The 25,672-nt window shown below is 41.3% G+C and overlaps 1 long non-coding RNA gene across 2 annotated transcripts in view; it reads right to left on the bottom strand.

Annotated features, from left to right (window-relative positions):
• Positions 1-25,672, bottom strand: part of LOC130456081 (uncharacterized) — a 42,887-nt gene that overhangs the window by 11,241 nt on the left and 5,974 nt on the right. The window contains exons 2-6 of one of the 2 annotated variants that reach the window (XR_008914378.1): positions 23,159-23,274; positions 16,901-16,998; positions 8,293-8,433; positions 3,732-3,847; positions 3,418-3,537 (exon numbers count right to left, since the gene is read on the bottom strand). The exons of the other annotated variant lie outside the window; for it this stretch is intronic. This is a non-coding gene — a long non-coding RNA (uncharacterized LOC130456081). The remainder of the gene's footprint in view (positions 1-3,417; positions 3,538-3,731; positions 3,848-8,292; positions 8,434-16,900; positions 16,999-23,158; positions 23,275-25,672) is intronic. 2 annotated transcript variants of the gene reach the window in all.

Genomic DNA, 25,672 nt, shown 5'->3' with positions numbered 1-25,672 from the left:
TCTGACTACCCATCTGCCCGTCGGCCTGCCTATCTGTCTTTCTGTTTGTCTGTCTCTATCCCTCTGGATTCTCACGGGTTCAGGGAACAAGTACAAACTTTGGAGTCTCCAATCTAAAAGCTCTTCCGCAAACCCAGGCTACACCAGATCCATCTAGGCCACAAGGTTGGGGTTTTTTGATTCCAGGTTGACAATAGGAAAACCCGGATGGCCATTGACCTTTGACATTCCCTCAGACATGGGAATGGGGAGATTGCTGTGAGAGCAAAAGTGTGTTCTACAACTTTAACTTTTCTTTGCAAGTTAGGATTCACGGTGGTGTCAATCAAGAGAACACTTTCTGCATATTGCTTTCCCTTAATTTTTGCAGCTGTTCAATACATAACCAGATAAACAACAGACAAAGAATCACATGGGATTTTACAAGTCTATGCCATGATCTTCATCATGTGTCAAGTTGCAAGGAATTCTGTTTCCTGCAAAAGCCATACTGTACCTGCATTAACAGGCCACCATTGGCAAATACAGCTTCTACTCTTTCCTGATTTGATGCAGTGAATGTATTCACAGCATCAGCAATAAGGTGTGTCAAAATAGAATCGAGAAACCCCAAATTTGTGGCCTAGTGGGATCTGGTGAAGCCCAGGTTTCAGGAGGACCTTTTAGGTTGGAGACCTCAAAGTTTGTACTTGTTCCCTGTTCCCATGGGAATCCACCCTGAAGGGAATCCCAGGCAAGCAGTTTCAGACTGAGTGGGGAACCCTCAGGTGAATGACAATCCTAGTTAGGTAGTCTCCCCTCTTGTATCAAAAGACTCCCAAGAAGATCCACACCTGGCGGGGACCATTCTTCAGTATCCACTGTAAGCAGCCCCTCTCTTAGACCCTAGCCTTTGGCTAGGATTCCTTTCCTAAGCTTGATTGTATCCTGTCAGGGAATTCCTTTGTAGCTATAGCAATGTCACTCATCTTTCCCGGCTTCTGGATTTCCCCCAAGTCGTAGGGAGGTTCCCCAAATTCTTTCCATCCTTGCACTAGTCATCTAGACTGGTGGCCCTCCTAGGGATAACAACCCCAGAGTCCAGGGTTCATGCCCTGTAAAAGTCGTGGCACCAGACTATAAGAAAAGAATACAATATGGGATTTAACCCTATCCTGATACAAGACTTGGTTTTTCAGACTATTTTGACATGGGCACTGTACCCCCAGAAACCCAGGGGAACGATTATCAGGGAAACTCCATTGCCCTTGCACCTTGTGACTCTTAACCTAGAAACACCCAATGACCTCACCCAGGGTCCTGAGATGTTTACCCTCTTTTGTCCTCTAGATTTAAGGTGGAAAAAGAAATGAATCTTTATGCCTCCAGGCAGAAACCAGTCAGATGACCACCCCACCCCACCAAATGCATGAGGGACCAACACTCACTATGGTCTTGACCACACCAGGACCTAGCATCTAAAGAGTATATAAACCCCAGAGCTGATGTGATCTGTGGAACAGCCTTTCCATTCATGCTGTCCTCCCAGGGAACTGCTCCCCACCTTGCTGTTCTAACTTGCTATCCTCCTGGCCACTCTCAACATTACTTTCCAAATTAATAAATCTCTTTTTGTTTTTAAGCTAAGTTTGGAGTCATTGCATGCTTGCAAAACGTATCCTTCCCGAACCCAAAAGGGTAACCTTCCATGACCATAAAAATTTGAGATTTCTGTGTTATTTCTACATTAACAATTGATGAGCCAGCCAGGATGTTTAAGTTATGGCTACCTAAACCTCCAGCCAGTTTGACCACCAGACTTGAGGTACACACAGGAACCTATAGAGTACAGTCAGGAATCAACTGGGTGGATTCTGTTAGGCAAGCCAACCTTTCAGAAAGTGAACCTCTCTTTAATCAGGAACCAACTGGGCAATCACATTTCCGTGAAAGCCCCAGCCTACTCCCCAGAGGGACTGCTACGAAGTTTATGTTATATATATATATATATATATATATATATATGTATGTATATGTATATATATGTTGGACCAGGTACCTGGGAATGTTAGAAAGGGTGTGGAATATCCCCGAAATCTGGTTCCAAGGTATGTCGGTCAAAACGGTGCCTGGGTCAACCTGAACACAGGCTCCACTATTGACTAACGTTTCTGTGTGTGACTGAGTGTTGGTACCTGTGTATGTGAGTGAAGCAGTATTTCTAGTAGAAGGAAAAGGGAGGATAGAATTGGTGACATGTGTGAATGGTTGGCTGAAAGCATTGAATGGGAAGCTTGAATTGGAGTGTGAGAGCCACAGTGTTCTAAAGAGGGTCTGGGTAACTGCTGTAAGGCTACTAAAATAGAGAAAGTTTCTTCATGAATTGAAATGTCAGGGCTTAAGGTCTAAAGAGCTGGGAAATTTGATTTATGAAAGAGCTTCTCCTAGCAAACAATGTCTAACAAATTGTGTTACAACCGTTTATTCCTCCCCAAAGCTAGAGACAAGGGCAGGAGCTGGGCATCTGCACTGGGGATTATGGAGCAGAAGACCAAAGGAAGACCAGAAATTCTTGACTTTACAGTCTAAACTTTTCTTCCCAAGTTTTGCTAGGACTAATGTGTGAAATCGTGTATATCAAGTGCAGTGAATATTGAGTATTACCAATAAGATGCATTTTCTACTGGGTAATAACTTTGTTATTTCATATTTTTGTCAAGCTGTTATTTGTTTTCTAAGAGCAACTGTTGATTTTTTCATATAACCCTGTTTCTGCGAGTGTGTGTTTGTGTGTGATATTAGAGGAGTAAAGAAAGTCCATTTGAGGATTAGCAACCATTGACCTGACTGGTCTTTCAATTGTTGTCAAAGGACAAGAAATACTGGGAGAAATGCTTTGCTTTCAATGCTAGGGAAATGGTGAACATTTTTTAAGTGAGCCACAAATTTCCTCTCTAGGAGCAGCTTTAGCTAATTTAGGAAATTAGAGTAAAAAAAGTAAAAGGGAAGGGAATAGTAGAGGTGTTCCTACTTAGAGGAAATTTTGAACCTTTTCCTTAGTAACCCTAAGTTTTGTTTTTGGAGAGAAAATGTTACAGGTTTGAGTTTTTGAAAAAGGAAAAGCATCATCAACTATAACCTGATTTGGGGAATTTTGAAGGTCAGTTTCCAGACTGTAACCATTCTAATAGATGAGTTTTTGTTTGAAAAGACCAGAGAATACTGAGAACTAATTTTCCTTTTGAAGTGGAGAGAACTGATGGCTTTGTGCACATTATTTCTGATGATCATTGGCACATGACTGCTAATAGACAAAGGAATTCCCCACCTGGGAAACTCCTAAGATATTTCTAGGAACGCCCTGGATGTTACTCCCCCCAAATTCCCAGTTCTGGCGAGGGGCTGAAGAGATGAAACCCTATGAAACAGAAGACTCACCTCAAGACTTTTATTAGGAGCCAAAAACATGGACCAGATTTTCCTGCAGCCCAGAATCTGACGAACTGCTCAAGGAGACATCTTTAGGAGAAATCTGAAGGAGCCCCCAAGATACGGAATCTGGAGAAGGATTGTGTCCTGTCATTTTCATTAATTTGAGAAACATTTCTACAGCAGAGGGAAAACTGGCTATTTGATTTCCCCTGAGAATTCTATTTACCTGGAGCCAAGGCTCTTTAACTAGAGAACCTAGAAAGGACTGAGTTAGTCCCAGACTGGTCTGAAGGAGGAAAGTTGAAAATAGAGCATTTTACCTTGTTAAGAGGATGGAAAGGAACATCAGTTCATTGGAGAAGTTGCAGCAAAGATTCCAGAGTGCTGAGTTGTCTCAAAGTCGAATCAGAAGACGTTAGGAATGAAATGACGAAGCCTAGAAAGAATTGGTAGTAAGAAAGATAATCTTAGCATGGCGAGAGAGATTTGCAATCTATAGGTGAATTCTATGGGAGGATCGTGGGGAAAGGAAATGCTATGGAGGAAAATGGGTTAGGATACAGTCACAAGGGCCAATGGAAGGACTGAGGATTGGCTCAGCTAAGTGTCTGTCAAGCTCTACAGCTGACTACTGATCATTACCAACTTATACCTGACATTCTTTTTCCAAATTAGGCAGGTTTTCTCCCCCATTTTAAGTTATTTGTCACCTTTATCTTGTTAAAACAAATATTCTGTCATCCTATGATGAAATCCTCAGAAAGGGAAGACTTAGAATATGGGGATTAATTTAGCAATTATTTTGATCTACAGACTTGCATGATTATATTTTTTCAGGAGCTAAAGGGGGATGAAAACAGTTTTCCAATCCCTCGCTTCCCAACCTCCCCAAAGTTTGGATGGTAGGGTGTGTCTGCTTGTGTGTGTGCATGTGTGCTTGTGTGTGTGCGTGTGTGCTTGTGTCTGCTTGTGTGTGTGCGTGTGTCGCATTTTTAATCTGGAGACATTTTAAGCTAGTTTCAATTTTTAAACTTTTATATTTGAATTTCAAATTAGTTTTGAAGGTGAAATTATGGGTAAAGACTGGGGTTCTTTTTACTATTTGAAAGTTCATTATTTCCAAGTGATTTCTGAAAGAACAATTTAAAAAAGTCTACCTTTCTGTTTGTCATTATATCTAACTGTATCTCTATATATCTGTCTGTTTCTATCTATTTATGTATGTATGTATGTATGTATCTCATTATATCTGTGTGTCTCTATATGTCTGCCTGTATATGTCTATCGATCTATGAACTTGTCCATTTATCATTCTGCATATCTGTGACTTTCTCTCTCTCTCTCTCGCTCTCTCTGTCTCTCTCACAAATAGCTATCTATCTGCGTAGAGAAAAAACTGACAGACACAGACATACATAGAGATGGACAGAAAGACAGAGAATGAGAGAAGTAAATACATACATATATACATACATACATAGAGATAACAAGAAGGGACTGGCTGGCAGACAGATTGATAGATACACGTACAGACAGGCATAGATCCAAAGAGAACACAAAGAGAAACACAGATAATATAGATATATTGATAGACAGACAGCACAGAGGTAGAAAGATATAAGGAGAGAGAGAGAGAGACTAAGGAAGGAACAGACATAGACGGAATGACAATCACAAAGAAAAATTACATATACAGACAGACACATAGATATATAGACAGATAGAGTGTCAACATGGAATCTATAAACCCCAAACTTGTAGCATAGTATGATCAGATGTACCCCAAGGTTAGGACGAGCTTCTAAATTGAAGACTCAAAGTTTGTACTTGTTCCCTGTTTCTGTGAGAATCCACCCAGAAGGGAACCTCAGGGTAGCAGGTTCAGACTGAGTAATGGAGTCTCAAGTGAATGGCAATTCTACTTGAATGGGACTAAGCAGATGGTAAGGACCCCATTTATTTTATGTAATCTCCCCTGTGGGATCAGAGATCTTTTCCCAAGTAAATCCCCACCTGATCAGGGACCATCCTTTAGTCTCCACTGTTAGCAGCCCTTTCCCTTAGATCTCTCCTCAGCTGTGATTCTTTTCCCAAGCTTCATTGGATGCTGTCAGTAGAGTTGGAACACTCCCATTTTCTTTGTAGCTTCTGCAAAGTCAATCATCTTTCCCTGCCCCTGCATTTCCCCCAAATGGTGGAGAAGTTCCCCAAATTCTTTTCTTCTTTAAACTGTCCAATCTGGTGCTGTTGCCTTTCCCAGGGGTGAGTGTCCAGAGCAACCATAGTTCAATCCTTGGACTCTCCGTAGCCTTGTGGCTCCCAGCACTTTCTAGAGCCCTACTGTCACACTGACCCCCTTTTCCTTGATGAAAGGGTCATTTTTCTGACTAATAGTTTTCTGTTTTTACAAATCAACAATAGTTAGATAGATATATAGAGAGATACATGAAGAGATACTGAAAAACACACAGAGAGATATATAGCCAGACCTGACTGATTGGCAGAGATACAGACAGACTCATAAGATACACAGACAGGCAGGTAGATAGTTATATAGACTACACAGAGAGAAGCACTAAGACATAGAAAGAAAGAAAGATAGATAGATAGATAGATAGATAGATAGATAGATAGATGATAGATAGATTAGATAGATACATAGATTCGTAAATAGATCCATAAACATATGGACACATAGATATTGCCAGATGGGTTTTGCAGACAGAAGGACAGGCTCATAGACATACAGACAAGCAGGCAGATAGACAAAATGACAGAGAAACTAGTTCATGTTGACATGGGCACTGTACCCCAGAAACCCAGGCGAACTATTGTCAAGGGAACTACCTTCTTGTTTTTCTGACTCTGAGACTAAAAACACCCAATGACCCCACCTAGGGTACTGAGATGACTATCTTCCTTTGATCGTCCTCTAGATGGTCAGAAAGATGCACCTTCAGAACACACCTCGATCCTATCGGACATCTGTTTGTCCCCTAAAATGAAGGAATCTTTATGTCCCCAGGCAGACCCCAGTACGATCACCCCACCTCATGCCTGAGTGACTAATTGTTGGGAAGGATGTATAAAATCCCCAGAACCGATGTCATCGGGGGGAACATCCTTTCCTTTCATGCTGTCCTCCCAGGGAACTGCTCCCCATCTTGCTGTTCTACCTTGCTATCCTCCTGGCTACTCTCAACATTACTTTCTAAATTAATAAATTTCTTTTTTGTTTTTCAGCTAAGTTTTGGAGTCATTGCATGCTTGCAAAAGGCATCCTTCCTGAATCCAAAAGGGTATCCTTCCATGCCCATAACAATGTGTCAGTCCTTCTGTATATCTGTCGATCCATCTCTCTGTGTCTGTCAGTCCATTATTCTCTAATTATGTCTATATATCAATGTATTGAATTACCTGTATCTATCTATCTGTATTGCTATCTCTCTATCCATGTCTGGCTGTCTATCCATCTACCTGAATTTCTGTGTATCTCAGTCTGTCTCTCCATTCCATCTTCCCTCAGTCTGTCCTTCCATCTATCTGTCTCTGTCTGTCCCTTTGTTTTACTCTCTGATATTCTGATGTTCTATTTATCTTCCAATGTCTCTGACTATCTCTCATTCTGTCTGTTTGTGTTTCTATGTCTTTTTGTTTTATCTTCCTATCTATTTATCCCTCGATTTGTCTCTCCACCTGTCTATCTCTCTGTCTGTATCTGACTATGTGTCTCTCTATGTTCTATCTCTATATCCATCTATCTGCCCTCCTACCTGAGTACCCATCTGCCCGTTGGCCTGCCTATCTGTCTTTCTGTTTGTCTGTCTCTATCTCTCTGGATTCTCACGGGATCAGGGAACAAGTACAAACTTTGGGGTCTCCAACTTACAAGCTCCTCCGCAAACCCAGGCTACACCAGATCCGTCTAGCCCACAAGTTTGGGGTTTCTAGATTCCACGTTGACAATAGGAAAACCGGGAAGGCCATTGACCTTTGACATTCCCTCAGACACGGGAATGGGGAGATTGCTGTGAGAGCAAAAGTGTGTTCACACATTTTAAGTTTCTCTTTTCAAGATAGGAATCCCGGTGTTCTCAATGAAGAGAATACATTCTGCATCTTGCATTCCTTTAATTTTTAGAGCTGTTCAACAAATAACCAGATAAACAACATACAGAGAATCACATGGGATTTTACTAGTCTGTGCTATGATCTTCATCACGTGGCAAACTGTAAGCAATTCTGTTTCCTGCAAAAAACCATACTGTGCCTGTATTAATGGCCACCGTTGGCAAGTATAGCTCCTGCTTTTCCTAATTGAATGCAGTGAATGTATTCACAGCATCAACAACAAGGTGTGTCAACATGGAATCTAGAAAGCCCAAACTTGTGGCCTAGTGAGATCTGGCGAAGCTGAGGTTTCAGGGGGAGCTTGTAAGGGGGAGACCCCAAAGATTATACTTGTTCCCTGTTCCCCAGGGAATCCATTCTGAAGGGAATCCCAGGCGAGCACTTTCAGACTGAGTGGGGGACCCTCAGGTGAATGACAATCCTAGTTAGGTATTCTCCCCTCTTGTATGTCAGTGAAGCAGTTCTTCTAGTAGAAAGAAGAGCGAGGATAGTATAGATGACATGCGTAAATGGTTGGCTGAAAGCGTTGAATTGGAAGCTCGAGTTGGAGTGTGAGAGCCATTCTTGTTTAGTAAATGCTCCTTGTCTGGAAATGTCAGGACAACAGGTTAAGATCCCGGTAAGTAAGGCACAGAGCTTAGCCTCTGAGATCTTGATTCCTTGATTTCCTATTCAAGACTTCCAGCACCTCAAGGATCAGTCTGATCAGAAGGGTTTGGACCCATCATCCAGTCTGCCACAGCCACTCACCTCACTGGCCAAAGTGGAGGTCTGCCACTCCCCCTCCAATCTTGAACCAAATACATCTTCTGAGCCACCTGAACATCACAGGGACACCATCATATGCTTTGTTTGCCAGCAACCAATTATTCCGATATTCTTGCGTGGACACTTGAGAAGAATGGGAAAGATCACGTGATTGATGAGATAGATAGAGGGATAGACCAACTGACAGACTGATTGACAGACACTGGATATCGACTGATAAACAGATACATACATTGATAGGTACATACATACATACATATATAGAGATAGATACCCAGAGAGGACTGATGGGCAGACAGATAGACAGACTGACAGGTACATAGACAGGGAGGCAGTATGACAGAATAACAGATAAACGAAGATCTCTGTTTGTCGGTCCTCCTGTCTCTTCGTCCCCTTGTACATCTCTCAGTCTACATGGATATAGAGGTGGAGATAGTGTGGCTTTTCTTCGGTTGTGGTCTGATCAACTGCATCCCCCAGTGTGCTCCAGGGGTCCCTCCCCCATATTTCATGGGAGGGATTGGTCTTGAATTGGACCAATCCTAGGCTGGGTGAGGAATGAAGTTCCCTACTTTTCTGGGTGTTATTCATCTGGAAATGGACCAATCCTGGACTAAGGAGGGGCATGGGCATTGTCTCTCCCTCAACACGGGATTGGTAGAATTCCGGACCAATCCCAAGCCATGACTTATAGGCGATGGACTCCAGGAGCACACTGGGGGTTGAAGATCCCCAGGCTGCCACAACACTTGAAAACCCAGGAAAGAAACACAGACAGGCTGACAGATGTACCAACCAGTAGGCGAATAGATAGAATAACAGATCAAATAATCTGTCTGTCAGTCCTTTTGTCTATCCATTTGTCCATCTCTCCGTCTACATAGATTTATAGAGAGAGATCCTGTGAGTTTTCAAGAGTTGTGGCTTGGGGACTATATCTCCCAGCTTGCTCCAGCTGTCCCTACCCCTTATTTCTGGTGAGGGATTGGTTTTGAATTTGACCAATGCTTTGCTGGGCAATGGATGATGCCCATTATTCTTTCATGGGATTGGTCTTGAAATGGACCAATCCCATCCTAAGGAGGTACCATGGACATTGACCTCCCCCCGAACCTGGGATTGGTCCATTGCCAGACCAATCCTAATCCAGGACTCAAAGGGTTAGGACACCTTGTGGACATTGGAAATTGTAGTTCCCCAGGATGTCACAACACTAAAACACACAAAGTACCTACTCATAGATTGATCCATGCACAAACAGGCAGGCAGATAGATACATAGACTACACTGACAGATACACGAAAATATAGATAGATAGATAGATAGATAGATAGATAGATAGACAGACAGACAGACAGACAGATAAATAGAGAGACAGACAGGTAGACTGATACAAAAATCTGGATAGATAGACAGTTGCACATACAGTGATAAAGACTTGTAGATACAGAGAAAAGAACGCATATAGTAAGAATGATAGAGAAACTAATCTGTCTGTCAGTCTGTCTGTTCATGTGTCTGTCTGTCTGTTCCTCTGACCTGGGTTAGGATACAGTCACAAGGGCCAATGGAAGGACTGAGGATTGGCTCAGATAAGTGTCTATCAAGCTCTACAGCTGACTGCTGATCATTCCCAACTGACATTCTTTTTCCAAATTAGGGAGCTTTTCTAACACATTTTAAGTTATTTGTCACCTTTATCTTGTTAAAACAAATATTCTGTCATCCTATGATGAAATCCTCAGAAAGGGAAGACTTAGAATATGGGGATTAATTTAGCAATCATTTTGATCTACAGACTTGCATGATTATATTTTTTCAGGAGTTAAAGGGAATGAAAGCAGTTTTGCAATCCCTCGCTTCCCAACCTCCCCAAAGTTAGGATGGTAGGGTGTGTGTATGTGTGTGTGTGTGTGTCTCATTTTTAATCTGGAGACATTTTGAGCTAAGTTCAATTTTGAAACCTTTATATTTGAATTTCAAATTAGTTTTGAAGGTGAAATTATGGGTAAAGGCTCGGGTTCTTCTGACTATTTGAAAGTTCACCATTATTTCCAAGTTATTTCCAAAAGAACAATTAAAAAAAGTCTACCTTTCTGTCTATCTGTCATTATATCTAACTGTATCGCTATATATCTGTCTGTGTCTATCTATTTATGTATGTATGTATGTATGTATGTATCTATCTATCTATCTATCTCATTCTATCTGTGTGTCTCTCTATATGTCTGACTGTATATGAATATCGATCAATGAACTTGTCCATTTATCATTCTGCATATCTGTGACTTTCTCTCTCTCCCTCCCTCTCTTTCTGTCTCTCTAACAAAAAGCTATCTATCTGCGTAGAGAAAAAACGGGCAGACACAGACATACATAGAGATGGACCAAAAGACAGAAAATGAGAGAAGCAAATACATACATATATACATATAGATAACCAGAAGGGACTGGCTGGCAGACAGATGGATAGATGCACATATAGACAGGCAGATAGATCCAGAGATCACAAAGAGACACACAGAAAATATAGATATATTGATAGACAGACAGCACACAGATAAAAAGATATAAAGAGAGAGAGAGAGAGAGAGAGAGACTAAGGAAGGAACAGACATAGATGGAAGGACAATCACAAAGAAAAATTACACATATAGAAGGACACATAGATATATAGACAGATAGAGTGTCAACACGGAATCTATGAACCCCAAAGTTATAGCATAGTAAGATCAGATGTACCCCAAGATTAGGACTACTTTCTAAATTGAAGACTCAAAGTTTGTACTTGTTCCCTCTTTCTGTAAGAATCCACCCAGAAGGGAACCTCAGGTTAGCAGGATCAGACAGAGTAATGGAGCCTCAAGTGAATGCCAATTCTACTGGAATGGGAATAAGCAGATGCTAAGGACCCTCTTCGTTTTAGGTAGTCTCCCCTGTGGGATCAGAGATCTTTTCCCAAGTAAATCCCCACCTCATCAGGGACCATCATTTAGTCTCCACTGTCAGCAGCCCTTTCCCTTACACCCTCTCCTCAAGCTGTGATTCTTTTCCCAAGCTTCATTGAATGCTGTCAGTAGAGTTTGAACACTCCCATTTTCTTTGTAGCTAGAGCAAAGTCAATCATCTTTCCCTGCCCCTGGATTTCTCCCAAAAGGCAGAGAAGTTCCCCAAATTCTTTTCTTCTTTGGAACTGTCCAATCTGGTGCTGTTGCCTTTCCCAGGGGTCAGTGTCCAGAGCAACCAGACTTCAATACTTGGACTCTGTGTAGCCTTGTGGCACCCAGCTCATCTAGAGCTCTACTGTCACACTGACCCCCTTTTCCTTGATGAAAGAGTCATTTTTCTGACTAATGGCTTTTGGTTTTTACAAATCAATAGTAGTTAGATAGATACATAGAGAGATACATAAAGAGATACATAAAAGCACACAAAGAGATATACAGCCAGACCTGACTGATTGGCAGAGATACAGACAAACTCACAAGATACACAGACAGGCAGGTAGATAGTTATATAGACTATACAGACAGAAACACTAAGACATAAATAGATAGATAGACAGACAGACAGACAGACAGACAGACAGACAGACAGGCAGACAGACAGACAGACAGACAGATAGATAGATAGATAGATAGATAGATAGATAGATAGATAGATAGATAGATAGATATAGAGAGAGGGTTGTGGCCTAGGGGACTACATCTTCCAGCGTGCTCCAGGTGTCTCTCCCCCTTATTTCCAGTGAGAGATTGGTTCTGAATTGGACCAATCCTATGCTGGGCAAGGGATGATGCTTATTATTTCCTTTCATAGGATTGGTCTTGAAATAGACCAATCCCATGCTAAGGAGGGACCATGGACAATGACCCTTCCCCAATGCAGGATTGGTCCATTGCTAGACCAATACCAATCGAGGACTCAAAGGGGTGGGACGCCTTGAGCACACTGGGTATTGTAGTTCCCCAGGATGTCACAACACTTTAAAACACACAAAGGACATACACATAGATTGATCCATGCAGAAATAAGCAGGCAGATAGATAGATAGACTACACCGATAGATACACATAGAGATAGATAGATAGATAGATAGATAGATAGATAGATAGATAGATAGATAGATAGATAAATGTATGCATACATACATACACAGAAGGGACTGGCTGTCAGACAGATGGATGAAGTTCCCAAAATTCTTTTCTTCTTTAAACTGTCCAATCTGGTGCTATTGCCTTATCCAGGGGTCAGTGTCCAGAGCAACCAGAGTTCAGTCCTGGGACTCTGTGTAGCATTGTGTCACCCAGTTCTGTGTAGAGCCTTACTCTCACACTGACCCTCCTTTCCTTGACTAAAGAGTGAGTTCTCTGACTATTTAATAGTTTTGTGTTTTTATAAGTCAACAGTAGTTAGATTCATAGAGAGATACATAAATGGATACATAAAAACACACAGAGATATACAGCCAAACCGGACTGATGGGCAGAGATAGAGACAGACTCATTAAATACAAAGACAGGCAGAAAGATAGTTATATAGACTATACAGACAGAAACACTAAGACATAGATACATAGTTAGTTAGATAGATAGATAGATAGATAGATAGATAGATAGATAGATAGATAGATAGATAGATTTGTACATGCATCCATAAAGACATGGAAACATAGATATAGCCAGGTGTGACATGCAGACAGAAGGACAGGCTGATAGACACACAGACAGGCAGGCAGATAGACAAAATGACAGAGAGACTAGTCAATATGTCAGTCTTTCTGTATGTCTGTCAATCCGTCTGTCTCTGTCTGTCAGTCTGTCTATATATCAATCTATAGATCTAACTGTATCAATCTATCTATCTATCTATCTATATTGCAGTCTATCCGTATCTGTTTCTCTATCCATCTGCCTGACTTTCTGTGTATCCCTGTCTGTCTGTCTCTCCATTCTATCTTCCCTCGGTCTGTCCTTCCATCTATCTGTCTCTGTCTGTCTTTGTTTTACTCTCTGATATTCTCATGTTCTATTAATCTTTCAATGTCTCTGACTATCTCTCATTCTGTCTGTTTGTGTTTCTATGTCTTTTTGTTTTATCTTCCTATCTATTTATCTCTCGATCTGTCTGTCTGCCTGCCTGTCTATCTCTCTTTCTGTGTTTGACTATGTGTCTCTCTATGTGCTATCTCTATATCCATCCATTTGACCACCTATCTATCTGAGTACCCATCTGCCAGTCGGACTGCCTATCTGTCTTTCTGTTTGTCTGTCTCTATCTCTCTGGATTCCCATGGGATCAGGTAACAAGTACAAACTTTGGGGTCTCCAACCTACAAGCTCCTCCACAAACCAGAACCATCTAGGCCACAAGTTTGGGCTTTCTGGATTCCAGTTTGACGATAGGAAAGCCGGGAAGGCCATTGACTTTTGACATTCCCTCAGACAGGGGAATAGGGAGATTGCTGTGACAGCAAAAGTGTGTTCAAACATTTTAACTTTGACTTTTCAAGATAGGAATCACAGTGGTGTCAATGAAGAAAACACATTCTGCATCTTGCTTTCCTTTAATTTTTAGAGCTGTTCAATAAATAACCAGATAAACAACATACAGTGAATCACACGGGATTTTAATAGTTTGTGCTATGATATTCATCATGTGTCAAACTGCAAGGAATTCTGTTTCTTAAAAAAACCATACTGTGCCTGCATTAATGGCCACCATTGGCAAGTATAGCTCCAGCTTTTCCTAAATGAATGAAGTGAATGTATTCACAGCAGAAGCAATAAGGTATGTCAACATGGAATCTAGAAACCCCAAACCTGGGGCCTAGTGGACTCTGGTGAACCCTAGGTTTAAGAGGAGCTTGTAGGTTGGAGACCCCAAAGATTGTACTTGTTCCCTGTTCTCATGGGAATCTACACTGAAGGGAATCCCAGGCATACAGTTTCAGACTTAGTGGGGGATCCTCAGCTGAATACCAGTCCTACTTAAGTAGTCTCCCCTACTGTATCAAGAGACCCTTTTCCAAGAAGATCCACACCTGGCAGGGACCATTCTTCAGTATCCATTGTAAGCAGCCCCCTCTCTTAGACCCTAGCCTTTGGCTAGGATTCCTTTCCTAGGCTTGATTGTATCGTGTCAGTGATTTCCTTTGTAGCTACACCATTGTCACTGATCTTTCCCTGCTCCTGGATTTCCCCCATGTGGTAGAGAGGTTCCCCAAATTCTTTTGTTCCTTGGAGTTGTCACCTAGCCTGGTGGCCTGCCCAGGGATAACATCCTCAGAGTCCAGGGTTTATGCCCTGTAAAAGTTGTGGCACCAGGCTCTCAGTAAAGAATTCAATACGGGACTTACCCCTATCTTCATTCAATACTTGGTTTTTCAGACTATTTGAGAGTTCTGTGTTATTTTCAAGATAACAAATGGCAAGCCAGCCCGGATGCCCTAGTTATGGCTGCCTAAACCTATAGCCAGATTGACAACCAGAAGTGACGTATACACAAGAAGACATTGAGCTCAGTCAGGAATCTGCTGGGTGGGTTCGTTTAGGTAATTCAAACTCACGGGAAAGGAAACTCTATTAATCAGGAACCAAGGAGACAGTCTCATTTCCAAACATTCTACAGCCTACATCCCAATGGGAATGCTGCCAAGTTCTTGTTCACATATGGACATAGTCATATATACATGATATATGATGGACCACTTACCTGGAATGTTAGAAAGTGTGTGGAGCATCAATCAAATCTGGTTCCAAGGTAAGTCGGCCAAAATGGAGCCCGGGACAACCTGACCACAAGCTCCACCATTTATTAAGTTTTGTGTGTGATTGAGTGTTGGTACCTGTGTATGTGAGTGAAGCAGTATTTCTAGGAGAAGGAAGAGCGAGGATAGTATAGGTGACATGTGTGAATGGTTGGCTGAAAGCATTGAATGGGAAGCTTGAGTTGGAGTGTGAGAGTCAGAGTGTTCGCTAGAGGGTCTGTGTAATGGCTTTAAGGCTATTAAAACAGAGAAAGTGTCTTCTTGAATTGAAATGTCAGGGGTTAAATTCAAACGAGTTATCAGATTTGGTTTATGAAAGAGCTTCTCCTAGAAGCTGAAGAACTTAAGCCCTCCATTTCTTCTCAATGTTCTGTGGGGTTTGGGCTACACTGTATGTCTAGTGGATTTCCTTTAAATGTAGGTGATAGAAACGTTAGCAAATAATGTCTATTAAGCAGTCTTACAACAGTTCATTCCTCCGAAAAGCTAGAGAAAAGGGCAGGAGCTGGCCATCTGCACAGGGGATTATGGAACAGAAAGCCAAAAGAGGACCAGAAATTCTTGACTTTTTAGTCTAATCTATTCTTCCCAAGTTTAGCTAGGACTAATGTGTGAAATCGTATATATCAACCTCAGTGAATATTGAGTATTGCCAATGAGAAGCATTTTAATCGAGGTATTAACTTCGTTATTTGAATGCAGACATTACACATTTTTTGTCAAGTTGGTATTTGTTTTCAAATGGCAGGAGTGGTTTTTTCACATTACCGTGTCTGTGTGTGTGTGTGTGTGTGTGTGTGTGTGTGTGTGTGTGTGTGTGTGAGATCTCTGGAGTAAAGAAAGTTCATTTGAGGATGGGCAAATACGGTCCTTACTGTCTTTCAATCGTTGTCAAAGGACACAAAATATGGGGGGAAAGTCTTTGATTTAAATGCTTAGGAATCCCTGAACAGTTTTTAATTGAGCCTCAAATTTCCTCTCTAGGAGCAGCTTTAGCCATAGACCAAAGTGCTTTGAGGCAAGGAGAAGAGAAAGACAAATTGGCAGCCCAAAGGAAATTAGAGTAAAAAATGAAAAAAGGGAAGGGAATAGTAGAGGTGTTCCTAGTTAGAGGAAATTTTGATCCTCTTCCTTAGTAACCCTAAGTTTTGTTTTTGGAGAGAAAATGTTACCAGATTGAGTTTTTGAGAAAGGAAAAGCTTCATCTACAATAACCTGATTTGGGGCATTTTGAAGGTCAATTTCCAGAGTGCAACCATTTCAATAGATAAGTTTTTGTTTGAAAAGACCAGGGAATAAGGAGAACTAATTTTCCTTTCGAAGTGGAGAAAACTGATGGTTTTGTGTGCATTATTTCTGATGATCTTTGGCACATGACTACTAAAGAAAGAGACCTGGGAAATTCCTAAGACATTTCTATGAATGCCCTGGATTTTACCCCTCCCTCCCCCAGTTCTGGTATGGGGGTGAAGAGATAAAAACCTATGAAAGGGAAGATTTGCCTGAAGAGGTTTCATAGGAGCCAAAAGCCTAGACCAGAATTTACTGCAGCCCAGAAACTGAAGTATTATTCAAGGTGACATCTTTAAGAGATATACGAAGGAGTCCCCAACGTACGGAATCTGGAGAAGGATTGTTTCCTATCCTTTTCATTGACTTGAGAAATAATTCTACAGCAGAGGGAAAACTAGTTATTTGATCTCCCCTGAGAATTCTATTTACCTGGAGCCAAGGCCCATTAAGTAGAGAACCTAGAAAGGACAGACTTAGTCCCCATTTTGAGTTGAAGGAGGAAAGTTGAAAATAGGAGCACTTTACCTCGTTAGGAGGATGGAACGGAACATCTGTCCATTGGAGAAGTCACAGCAAAGATTCCAGAGTGCTGGGTGAAGACGTTAGGAAAGAAATGATGGAGCCTAGAAGGAATTGGTAGTAAGAAAGATAATCTTAGCATGGCGAGAGAGAATTGAGATCTATAGGTGAATTCTTTGGAAAGATCATGGGGAAAAGAAATGCTATGGAGGAAAATGGGTTAGGATACAGTCACAAGGGCCAATGGAAGGGCTGAGGAATGGCTTAGCTAAGTTTCTATCAAGTTCTACAGCTGACTGCTGATCTTTACCAACTTATACCTGACATTTGTATTCAAATTAGGGAGCTTTTCTCCCCTATTGTAAGTTACTTCCCACTTTTCTCCTGTTTGATCAAATGTTCTGTCATCCTATGATGAAATCCTCAGAAAGGCAAGGGCTAAGATATGGGGCTTATTTTAACAATCATTTTGGTCTACGGACTGGCATGATTATATTTGTTCAGGAGATAAAGGGGAATGAAAACAGTTTTTTATCCCGAACATCCCCACGTCCCCAAAATTAGATTGGGAGGGTGTGTATGTGTGTGTGTGGGGGGGGGGGGGTAGTGGGTGTGGGTATGGGTGTGTATGCGTGTGTCTGTGTGCTTGTTTGAAACTTTTAAATATGAATTTCAACATTGATTTGAAGGTGAAATTGTGGTTAAAGTTTTGAGTTTTTCTGACTATTTGATAGTTTGGCATTATTTCCAAGTTAACGAGTTCAAGGATGTTACTTTTGAATGAACAATTATAGAGAAATTCACAGTTTGAAAGATTCCAGCTCTAGGAAGAGGATTCTCCATTTTACCTAGCACATTTGCAAAATTAAATGGCCAAGACTGATGCTGTACATGGAATGTTGCAACTTGCATTCTTGCTATTGGGTTTAGACAGACATCAATATTTTAAAACACAAATGACATACACAGAGATTGAGAGATGCACAAACAGGCAGGCAGATAGATACATAAACTACACCGATAGGAACACAAAGGCATAGATAGATCGATAGATACATCGATAGATACATTGATTGATAGATAGATAGATAGATAGAAAGATAGATAGATAGATAGATACATAGATACATAGATAGATACATAGATACATAGATACATAGAGATAAGCAGAAGAGACTGGCTGGCAGACAGATAGATAGATATACATACAGACAGGCAGAGAGATACATAGAGGGCAGAAAGAGTCACCCAGAAAATATAGAAATATTGGTAGACAGAGAGCACACAGATAGACAGATATAAAAGAGAGAGAAAGAGAGAGAGAGAGAGAGAGAGAGAGAGAGAGAGAGAGAGAGAGAGAGAGAGAGAGAGAGAGAGAGACCAAGCAAAGAACAGACATGGACAGAAGGACAATCATAAAGAAAGAATTACATATATAGACAGAGAGATAGATATACAAACAGAGTGTAAACATGGAATCTGGAAAATTCAAACGTGTAGCATAGTAAGATCAGAAGTACCCCAAGGTTAGGACTAGCTTCTAAATTGAAGACTCAAAGTTTGTACTTGTTCCCTGTTTCTGTGAGAATCCACCCAGAAGGGAACCTCAGGGTAGCAGGTTCAGACTGAGTAATGGAGTCTCAAGTGATTGCTAATACTACTTGCATGGGACTAAGCAGATGGTAAGGACCCCATTTATTTTAGGTAGTCTCCCCTGTGGGGTCAGAGATGTTTCCCCAAGTAAATCCCCACCTGATCAGGGACCATCCTTTAGTCTCCACTGTCAGCAGCCCTTTCCCTTACACCCTCTCCTCAAGCTATGATTCTTTTCCCAAGCTTCATTGGATGCTGTCAGTAGAGTTTGAACACTCCCATTTTCTTTGTAGCTTGAGCAAAGTCAATCATCTTTCCCTGCCCCTGGATTTCCCCCAAATGGTGGAGAAGTTCCCCAAATTCTTTTCTTCTTTAAACTGTCCAATCTGGTGCTATTGCCTTTCCCAGGGGTCAGTGTCCAGAGCCACCAGAGTTCAGTCCTGGCACTCTCCGTAGCCTTGTGGCGCCCAGCTCTGTCTAGAGCCCTACTGTCACACTGACCCGCTTTTCCTTGACTAAAGAGTTAGTTTATTGACTATTTAATACTTTTGTGTTTTTACAAGTCAACAATAGTTAGATACATAGAGAGATACACAGATACATAGAGAGATACATAAACAGATACATAAAAACACACAAAATGATATATAGCCAGACCTGACTGACTGGCAGAAATACAGACAGATTCATAAGCTACACAGACAGTCAGATAGATAGATAGATTCGTATATACATCCATAAAGACATGGAAACATAGATATAGCCAGATGGTACTTATAGACAGAAGGACAGGCTGATAGACACACAGACAGGCAGGCAGATAGACAAAAAGGCAGAGAAACTAGTCCATCTCTTAGTCCTTCTGTATGTCTGTCGATCCACCTATCTGTGTCTCTCAGTCTGTTTTTCTCTCATTCTCTCTCTATATCAATCTATTGATCTAGCTGTATCTATCTATCTTTATTGCTATCTGTCTATCCCTGTCTACCTGTCTATCCATCTGCCTGAATTTCTGTGTCTCTCTCAGTTTGTCTGTCTCACCATTCCATCTTCCCTTGATCTATCCTTCCATCTAGCTGTCTCTGTCTGTCCCTTTGTATCACTCTCAGATATTCTGATGTTTTTTAATCTTTCAATGTCTCTGTCATTCTGTCTGTGTTTCTATGTCTTTTCGTTCTATCGTCCTATCTATTTATCTCGATCTGTCTGCCTGCCTGCCTGTCTATCTCTCTGTCTCTGTATGACTATGTGTCTCTCTATGTGCTATCTCTATATCCATCTATCTGCAATCCTACCTATCTGACTACTCATCTGCCAGTCATCCTGCCCATCTGTCTTTCGGTTTGTCTGTCTCTATCTCTCTGGATTCTCACGGGATCAGGAAACAGGTACAAACTTTGGTGTCTCCAACCCACAAGCTCCTCCGGAAACCCAGGCTACTCCAGATCCCTCTAGGCCACAAGTCTGAGGCTTCTTGATTCCAGGTTGACAATAGGAACACCTGGAAGTCCATTGACCTTTGATATATCCTCAGAGAGGGGATTGGAGAGATTGGTGTGAGAGCAAAAGTTTGTTCTAAAATTTTAACTCTGTCTTTGCAAGATAGGATAGGATTCACGGTGGTGGCAATCAAGAGAACACGTTATGCATCTTACATTCCTGTAATTTTTACAGCTGTGTAACAAATAACCAGATAAATAACAGACAATGAATCATATGGCATTTTATTAGTCTGTGCTATGATCTTCATTATGTGTCAAACTGCAAGCAATTCTTTTTCCTACAAAAAACCATACTTTGCCTCCATTAACGGCCACCATTGCCAAATACAGCTAGTGCGTCTCTTGATTTAATGCAGTGAATGTATTCACAGCATCAGCAATAAGGTGTGTCAACATGGAATCTTGAAACCACAAACTTGGGGCCTAGTGGGATCTGGTGACTCCCAGGTTTCAGGAAGAGCTTGTAGGTTGGAGACTCCAAAGATTGTACTTGTTCCCTGTTCCCATGGGAACCCACCCTGAAGGGAATCCCAGGTGAACAGGTACAGACTGAGTGGGGGACCCACAGGTGAATGACAATCCTCGTTAGGTATTCTCCCCTACTGTATCAAGAGACCTTTTCCCAAGAAGATCCACACCAGGCAGATACCATTTTTCAGTATCCTTTGTAAGCAGCCCCCTCTCTTGTCCCTAAACTTTGGCTAAGATACCTTTCCTAAGTTTCACTGTATCTTGTCAGTGATTTCCTTTGTAGATACAGCATTGTCACTCATCTTTCCCTGCTCCTGGATTTCATCCATATGGTAGAGAGGTTCCCCCAAATTCTTTTGTTCCTAGGAGTTCTCACCTAGCCTGGTGGCCCTCTCAGGGATAACATCCCCAGAATCCAGGGTTTATGCCTTGTATACAATGTGGGATTTATCCTTATGCTGATTCAAGACTTGGTTTTCAGACTATTTGAGAGTTCTGTGTTATTTCCAAGTCAACAAAGGGCGAGCCAGCCCGAATGCCCAAGTTTTGGCTGCCTAAACCTCTAGCCAGTTTGACCATCAGATATGAGGTACACGCAAGAATCCATTGAGTACAGTCAGGAATCAGCTGTGTGGTTTCGGATAGGTAAGCCAAACTCTCGGCAAAGGAACCTCTCTTTAATCAGGCAACAACTAGGCAATCGCATTAAGTGCATGCCCCAGCTTATACCCTAGTGGGCTTGCTGCCAAGTAAATGTTCACATCTGGACATAATTATACATGTGATATATGAAGGACCAGGTACCTGGGAATTTTAGAAGGAGTGTTCAACATCAATCGAAACTGTTTCCAAGGTACATTGGCCAAAATGGAGCCTAGTTCAATCTTACCAGAAGCTCCACCATTGACTAAGTTTTGTGTGTGACTGAGTGTTGGTAACTGTGTAGGTGAGTGAAGCAGTATTTCCTGTAGAAGGAAGAGCGACGATAGTATAGGTGACATGCATGTATGTTTGGCTGAAAGCGTTGAATGGGAAGCTTGAGTTGGAGTGTGAGAGCCAGAGTGTTCACTACTTTGTCTGAGTAACTGCTTTAAGGCTACTATAATAGAGAAAGTTTCTGCATGAATTTAAACGTCAGGGCTTAGGGTCTAAAGAGTTATCAAATTTGATGTATGAAAGAGCTTCTCAAGGAAGCTGAAGAAATTGAGTTCTCCGTTTCTTCTCAATGTTCCGTGCGGTTTGGGCTATACCGTATGTCTAATGGATTTCTTCTACATGCAGGTGATAGAAAAGTTAGCAAATAATTTCTATCAAGTTGTGTTACAACAGTTCTTTCCTCTGAAAAGCTAGAGACAAGGGCAGGACCTGGCCATCTGCGCAGGGGATTATGAAACAGAAGGCCAAAGGAGGTCCTGAAGTTCTTGACTTTACAGTCTGATCTTTTCTTCCCAAGTTTAGCTAGGACTAATGTGTGAAATCGTGTATATCAAGTGCAGTAAATATTGAGTACTGCCAATAAGATGCATTGTCCTCGAGGTATTAAGTTGGTTATTTGTATGCAGTCATTTCACATTTTTATCAAGCTGGTATTTGTTTTCAAAGAGTTAGGGTTAATTTTTTCAGATTACCGTGCATGTGTGTGTGTGTGTGTGTGTGTGTGTGTGTGTGTGTGTGTGTGTCAGGGTGAGGGTGAGTGATTTGTGGAGTAAAAAAAATTTCATTTCCGGAAGGGTAACTACGGACCTTACTGGTCCTTCAACTGCTGTTAAAGAACACGAAATATGGGGGGGAAAATGTTGTTTTAAAAGCCAATGAAACTGAATATTTTTTAATTGAGCCACAAACTTCCTCTCTAGGATCAGCTTTAGTCATAGGCGAACGTCCTTTGACGCAAGGTGAAGAGAAAGGCAAATTGGCAGCCCAAAGGAAATTGGAGTAAAAAAAGAAAAAGAGAATGAATAGTAGAGGTGTTCCTAGTTAGAGGTAATTGTGAACCTTTTCCTTCAGAACCCTAAATGTTGTTTTTGGAGAGGAAATGTTAGGAGTTTGAGTTTTTGAAAAAAGAAAAGCATCATCAACTATTACCTGATTTGGGGCATTTTGTAGGTCAATTTTCCGAGTGCAACCATTCCAATAGATAAATTTTTGCTTGAAAAGACCAGGGAATAAGGAGAACTAATTTTCCTTTTGAAGTAGAAAGAACTAATGGTTTTGTGTGCATTATTTCTGATGATCATTGGCACATGACCTCAAATAGAGAAAGGAATTCCCCACCTGGGAAACTCCTAAGACATTTCTAGTAACACCCTGGATTTCCCCCACACACACACAGTTCTGGAAGAGGGGTGAAGATATGAAAACCTATGAAAGTGAAGATGTCCCTCAGGATGTTTCTTAGGACGCAAAATCCTGGACCAGGTTTTCCTGCAGGCCAGAATCTGAAGAACTCCTCAAGGAGACATCTTTAGGAGAAATCCAAAGGAGATCCCACGATACGGAATCCAGAGAAGGATTGTGTCCTGTCATTTTAATTGATGTGAGAAATACTTCTGCAGCAGAGGGAAGAACTGCTTATTTGGTTTCCCCTGAGAATTCTATTTACCTGGAGCCAAGGCTCTTTAACTAGAGAACCTAGAAAGGACTGAGTTAGTCCCCAGACTGAGTTGAAGAAGGAAAGTTGAAAATAGGAGCATTTTACCTTGTTAAGAGGATGGAAAGGAACATCTGTCCATTGGAGAAGTTGCAGCAAAGATTCCAGAGTGCTGGGTTGTCTCAAAGTCGAATCAGAAGACGTTAGGAAAGAAATGATGGAGCCTAGAAGGTATTGGTAGTAAGAAAGATAATCTTAGCATGGCGAGAGAGAATTGAGATCTATAGGTGAATTCTATGGGACGATCGTGGGGAAAAGAAATGCTATGGGGGAAAATGGGTTAGGATACAGTCACAAGGGCCAATGGAAGGACTGAGGATTGGCTCAGCTAAGTGTCTGTCAAGCTGTACAGCTGACTGCTGATCATTACCAACTTATACCTGACATTCTTTTTCCAAATTAGGGAGCTTTTCTCCCCCATTTTAAGTTATTTCTCACTTTTCTCTTGTTAAAACAAATATTCTGTCATCCTATGATGAAATCCTCAGAGAGGCAAGACTTCGAATAAGGGGATTAATTTAGCAATCATTTTGATCTACAGACTTGCATGATTAATTATTTTCAGGAGTTAAAGAGGAATGAAAGCAGTTTTCCAATCCCTCGCTTCTGAACCTCCCCAAAGTTAGGTTGGGAGGGGGTGTGCGTGTGCGCGCGTGTGTGTGTATGAGTATCACATTTCTAATCTGGAGAATTTTTGAGCTAATTTCAATTTTGAAACTTACGTATTTGAAGTTCAAACTTGTTTTGAAGGTGAAATTATGGGTAAGGACTTGGGTTCTTCTGACGATTTGAAAGTTCAGCATTATTTCCAAGTTACTTTTGAAAGAACAGTTAGAGAAATTCACAGTTTAGGAGATTCCGGCACTAGGAAGAGGATTCTCCATTTTGCCTAGCACATTTACAAAATTTAATGGCCAAGACTGATAGTCTAAATGGAACATTTCAACTTGCATTCCTGGTATAGGGTTTAGACTAACATCAGTACTGGGAACTCTTTTTGTCATATGAGTAAGCAGTACCTCTGCAATTCCGAACAACTAATAGGTGACACTGCCTGGTGTTTCAAAGTTTGAATCTATCCAATAATGTGGTCACTCTGATGCCATGTATAAATGAGAATGTGTCTCCTCTTGAAAATGGAGGCTACACAGATTGGCTAATATTACAGGAAGGGAATATAATGAATGCTTGAGGGGATGAGGCAAAGTCAGGACATGAAAGCATTGCTGGAGGAGTGGGGAATTGATCCAACCATATGGAGAGCAATTTGGGACTCTGCCCAAAGGGCGCTAAAAGACTGTCTACCTTTTGATCCAACAATGGCACTGCAGGGTTTGTAACCCAAAGAGATAATAAGAAAAAAGACTTGGACAAGAATGTTCATAGCTGGGCTCTTTGGGGTAGCCAAAAATTGGAAAAGGAGGAGATGCCCTTCCATTGGGGAATGGGTGAACAAACTGGTATCTCCTGGTGCTGGAATACTATGGTGCTCAAAGGAATAATTAACCGGAGGAATTCCACGGGAACTGAAAGGACCTCCAGGATGGATGCAGTGAGAGGAGCAGAACAAGGAGAACATTGTACACAGAGATGGATACAATGTGCTGCAATAGAATGGAATAGAATACTACATTAATGTCATTCTATGCCCATATGTATGAGAAAGAACATTATCCACATTCACAAGGAAAACTGTGAGAGTAAAAACATCCAAGAAAAACAACTGCTAGATTACAAGGGTCCAGGGGGTTAAGGCTGGGGATATAGACTCTAAATGAACATCCTAGTGCAAACATCAGCAACATGGAAAGAGGTTCTCATCAAGGACACATGTCATACCCAGTGGAATCGCCCCTCAGCTTGGGGAAGGGTGGAAAGAATATGATTCTTGTCACCGAGGAGGAATAATGGGCTAAAATGACTGAATAAAAAATGAAAAGCAATAAAAAAGACAAGTGCTGAATAAAGAAATAAATAAAAGACAGGAAGATAGACAAAACGACAGAGAAACTAGTCCATCTGTCAGTTCTTTTGTATGTCTGTCGATCCATCTTTCTGTGTCTCTCAATCTGTTTTTCTCTAATTCTGTCTATATATTAATCTTTTGATCTAGCTGTATCTATCTATCTGTATTGCCATCTGTCTATCCCTGTCTGTCTGACAATCCATCTGTCTGAATTTCTGTGTCTCTCTGTCTATCACTCCGTTCCACCTTCCCTCAGTCTGTCCTTCCATCTATCTGTCTCTGTCTGTCCCTTTGTTTCACTCTCTGATATTCTGTTGTTCTACTAATCTTTCAATGTCTCTATCTCCCATTCTGTCTGTTTGGGGTTCTATGTCTTTTTCTTCTATCTTCCTATCTATTTACCTCTCTATCTGTCTCTCCCCCTGTCCATCTCTGTCTATGTCTGACTATGTGTCTCTCTATGTGCTATCTCTATATCCGTCTATCTGCCCTGCTACCTATCTGACTACCCACCTGCTAGTCTGCCTGCCTATCTGTCTTTCTGTTTGTCTGTCTCTATCTCTCTGGATTCTCACGGGATCAGGGAACAAGTACAA

This window comes from Monodelphis domestica, chromosome X, assembly GCF_027887165.1.
Source record: "Monodelphis domestica isolate mMonDom1 chromosome X, mMonDom1.pri, whole genome shotgun sequence".
Lineage (NCBI taxonomy): Eukaryota > Metazoa > Chordata > Mammalia > Didelphimorphia > Didelphidae > Monodelphis > Monodelphis domestica.
Note: the sequence above shows the minus strand (reverse complement) of the source record. Positions and strands in the feature narration are given on the sequence as shown.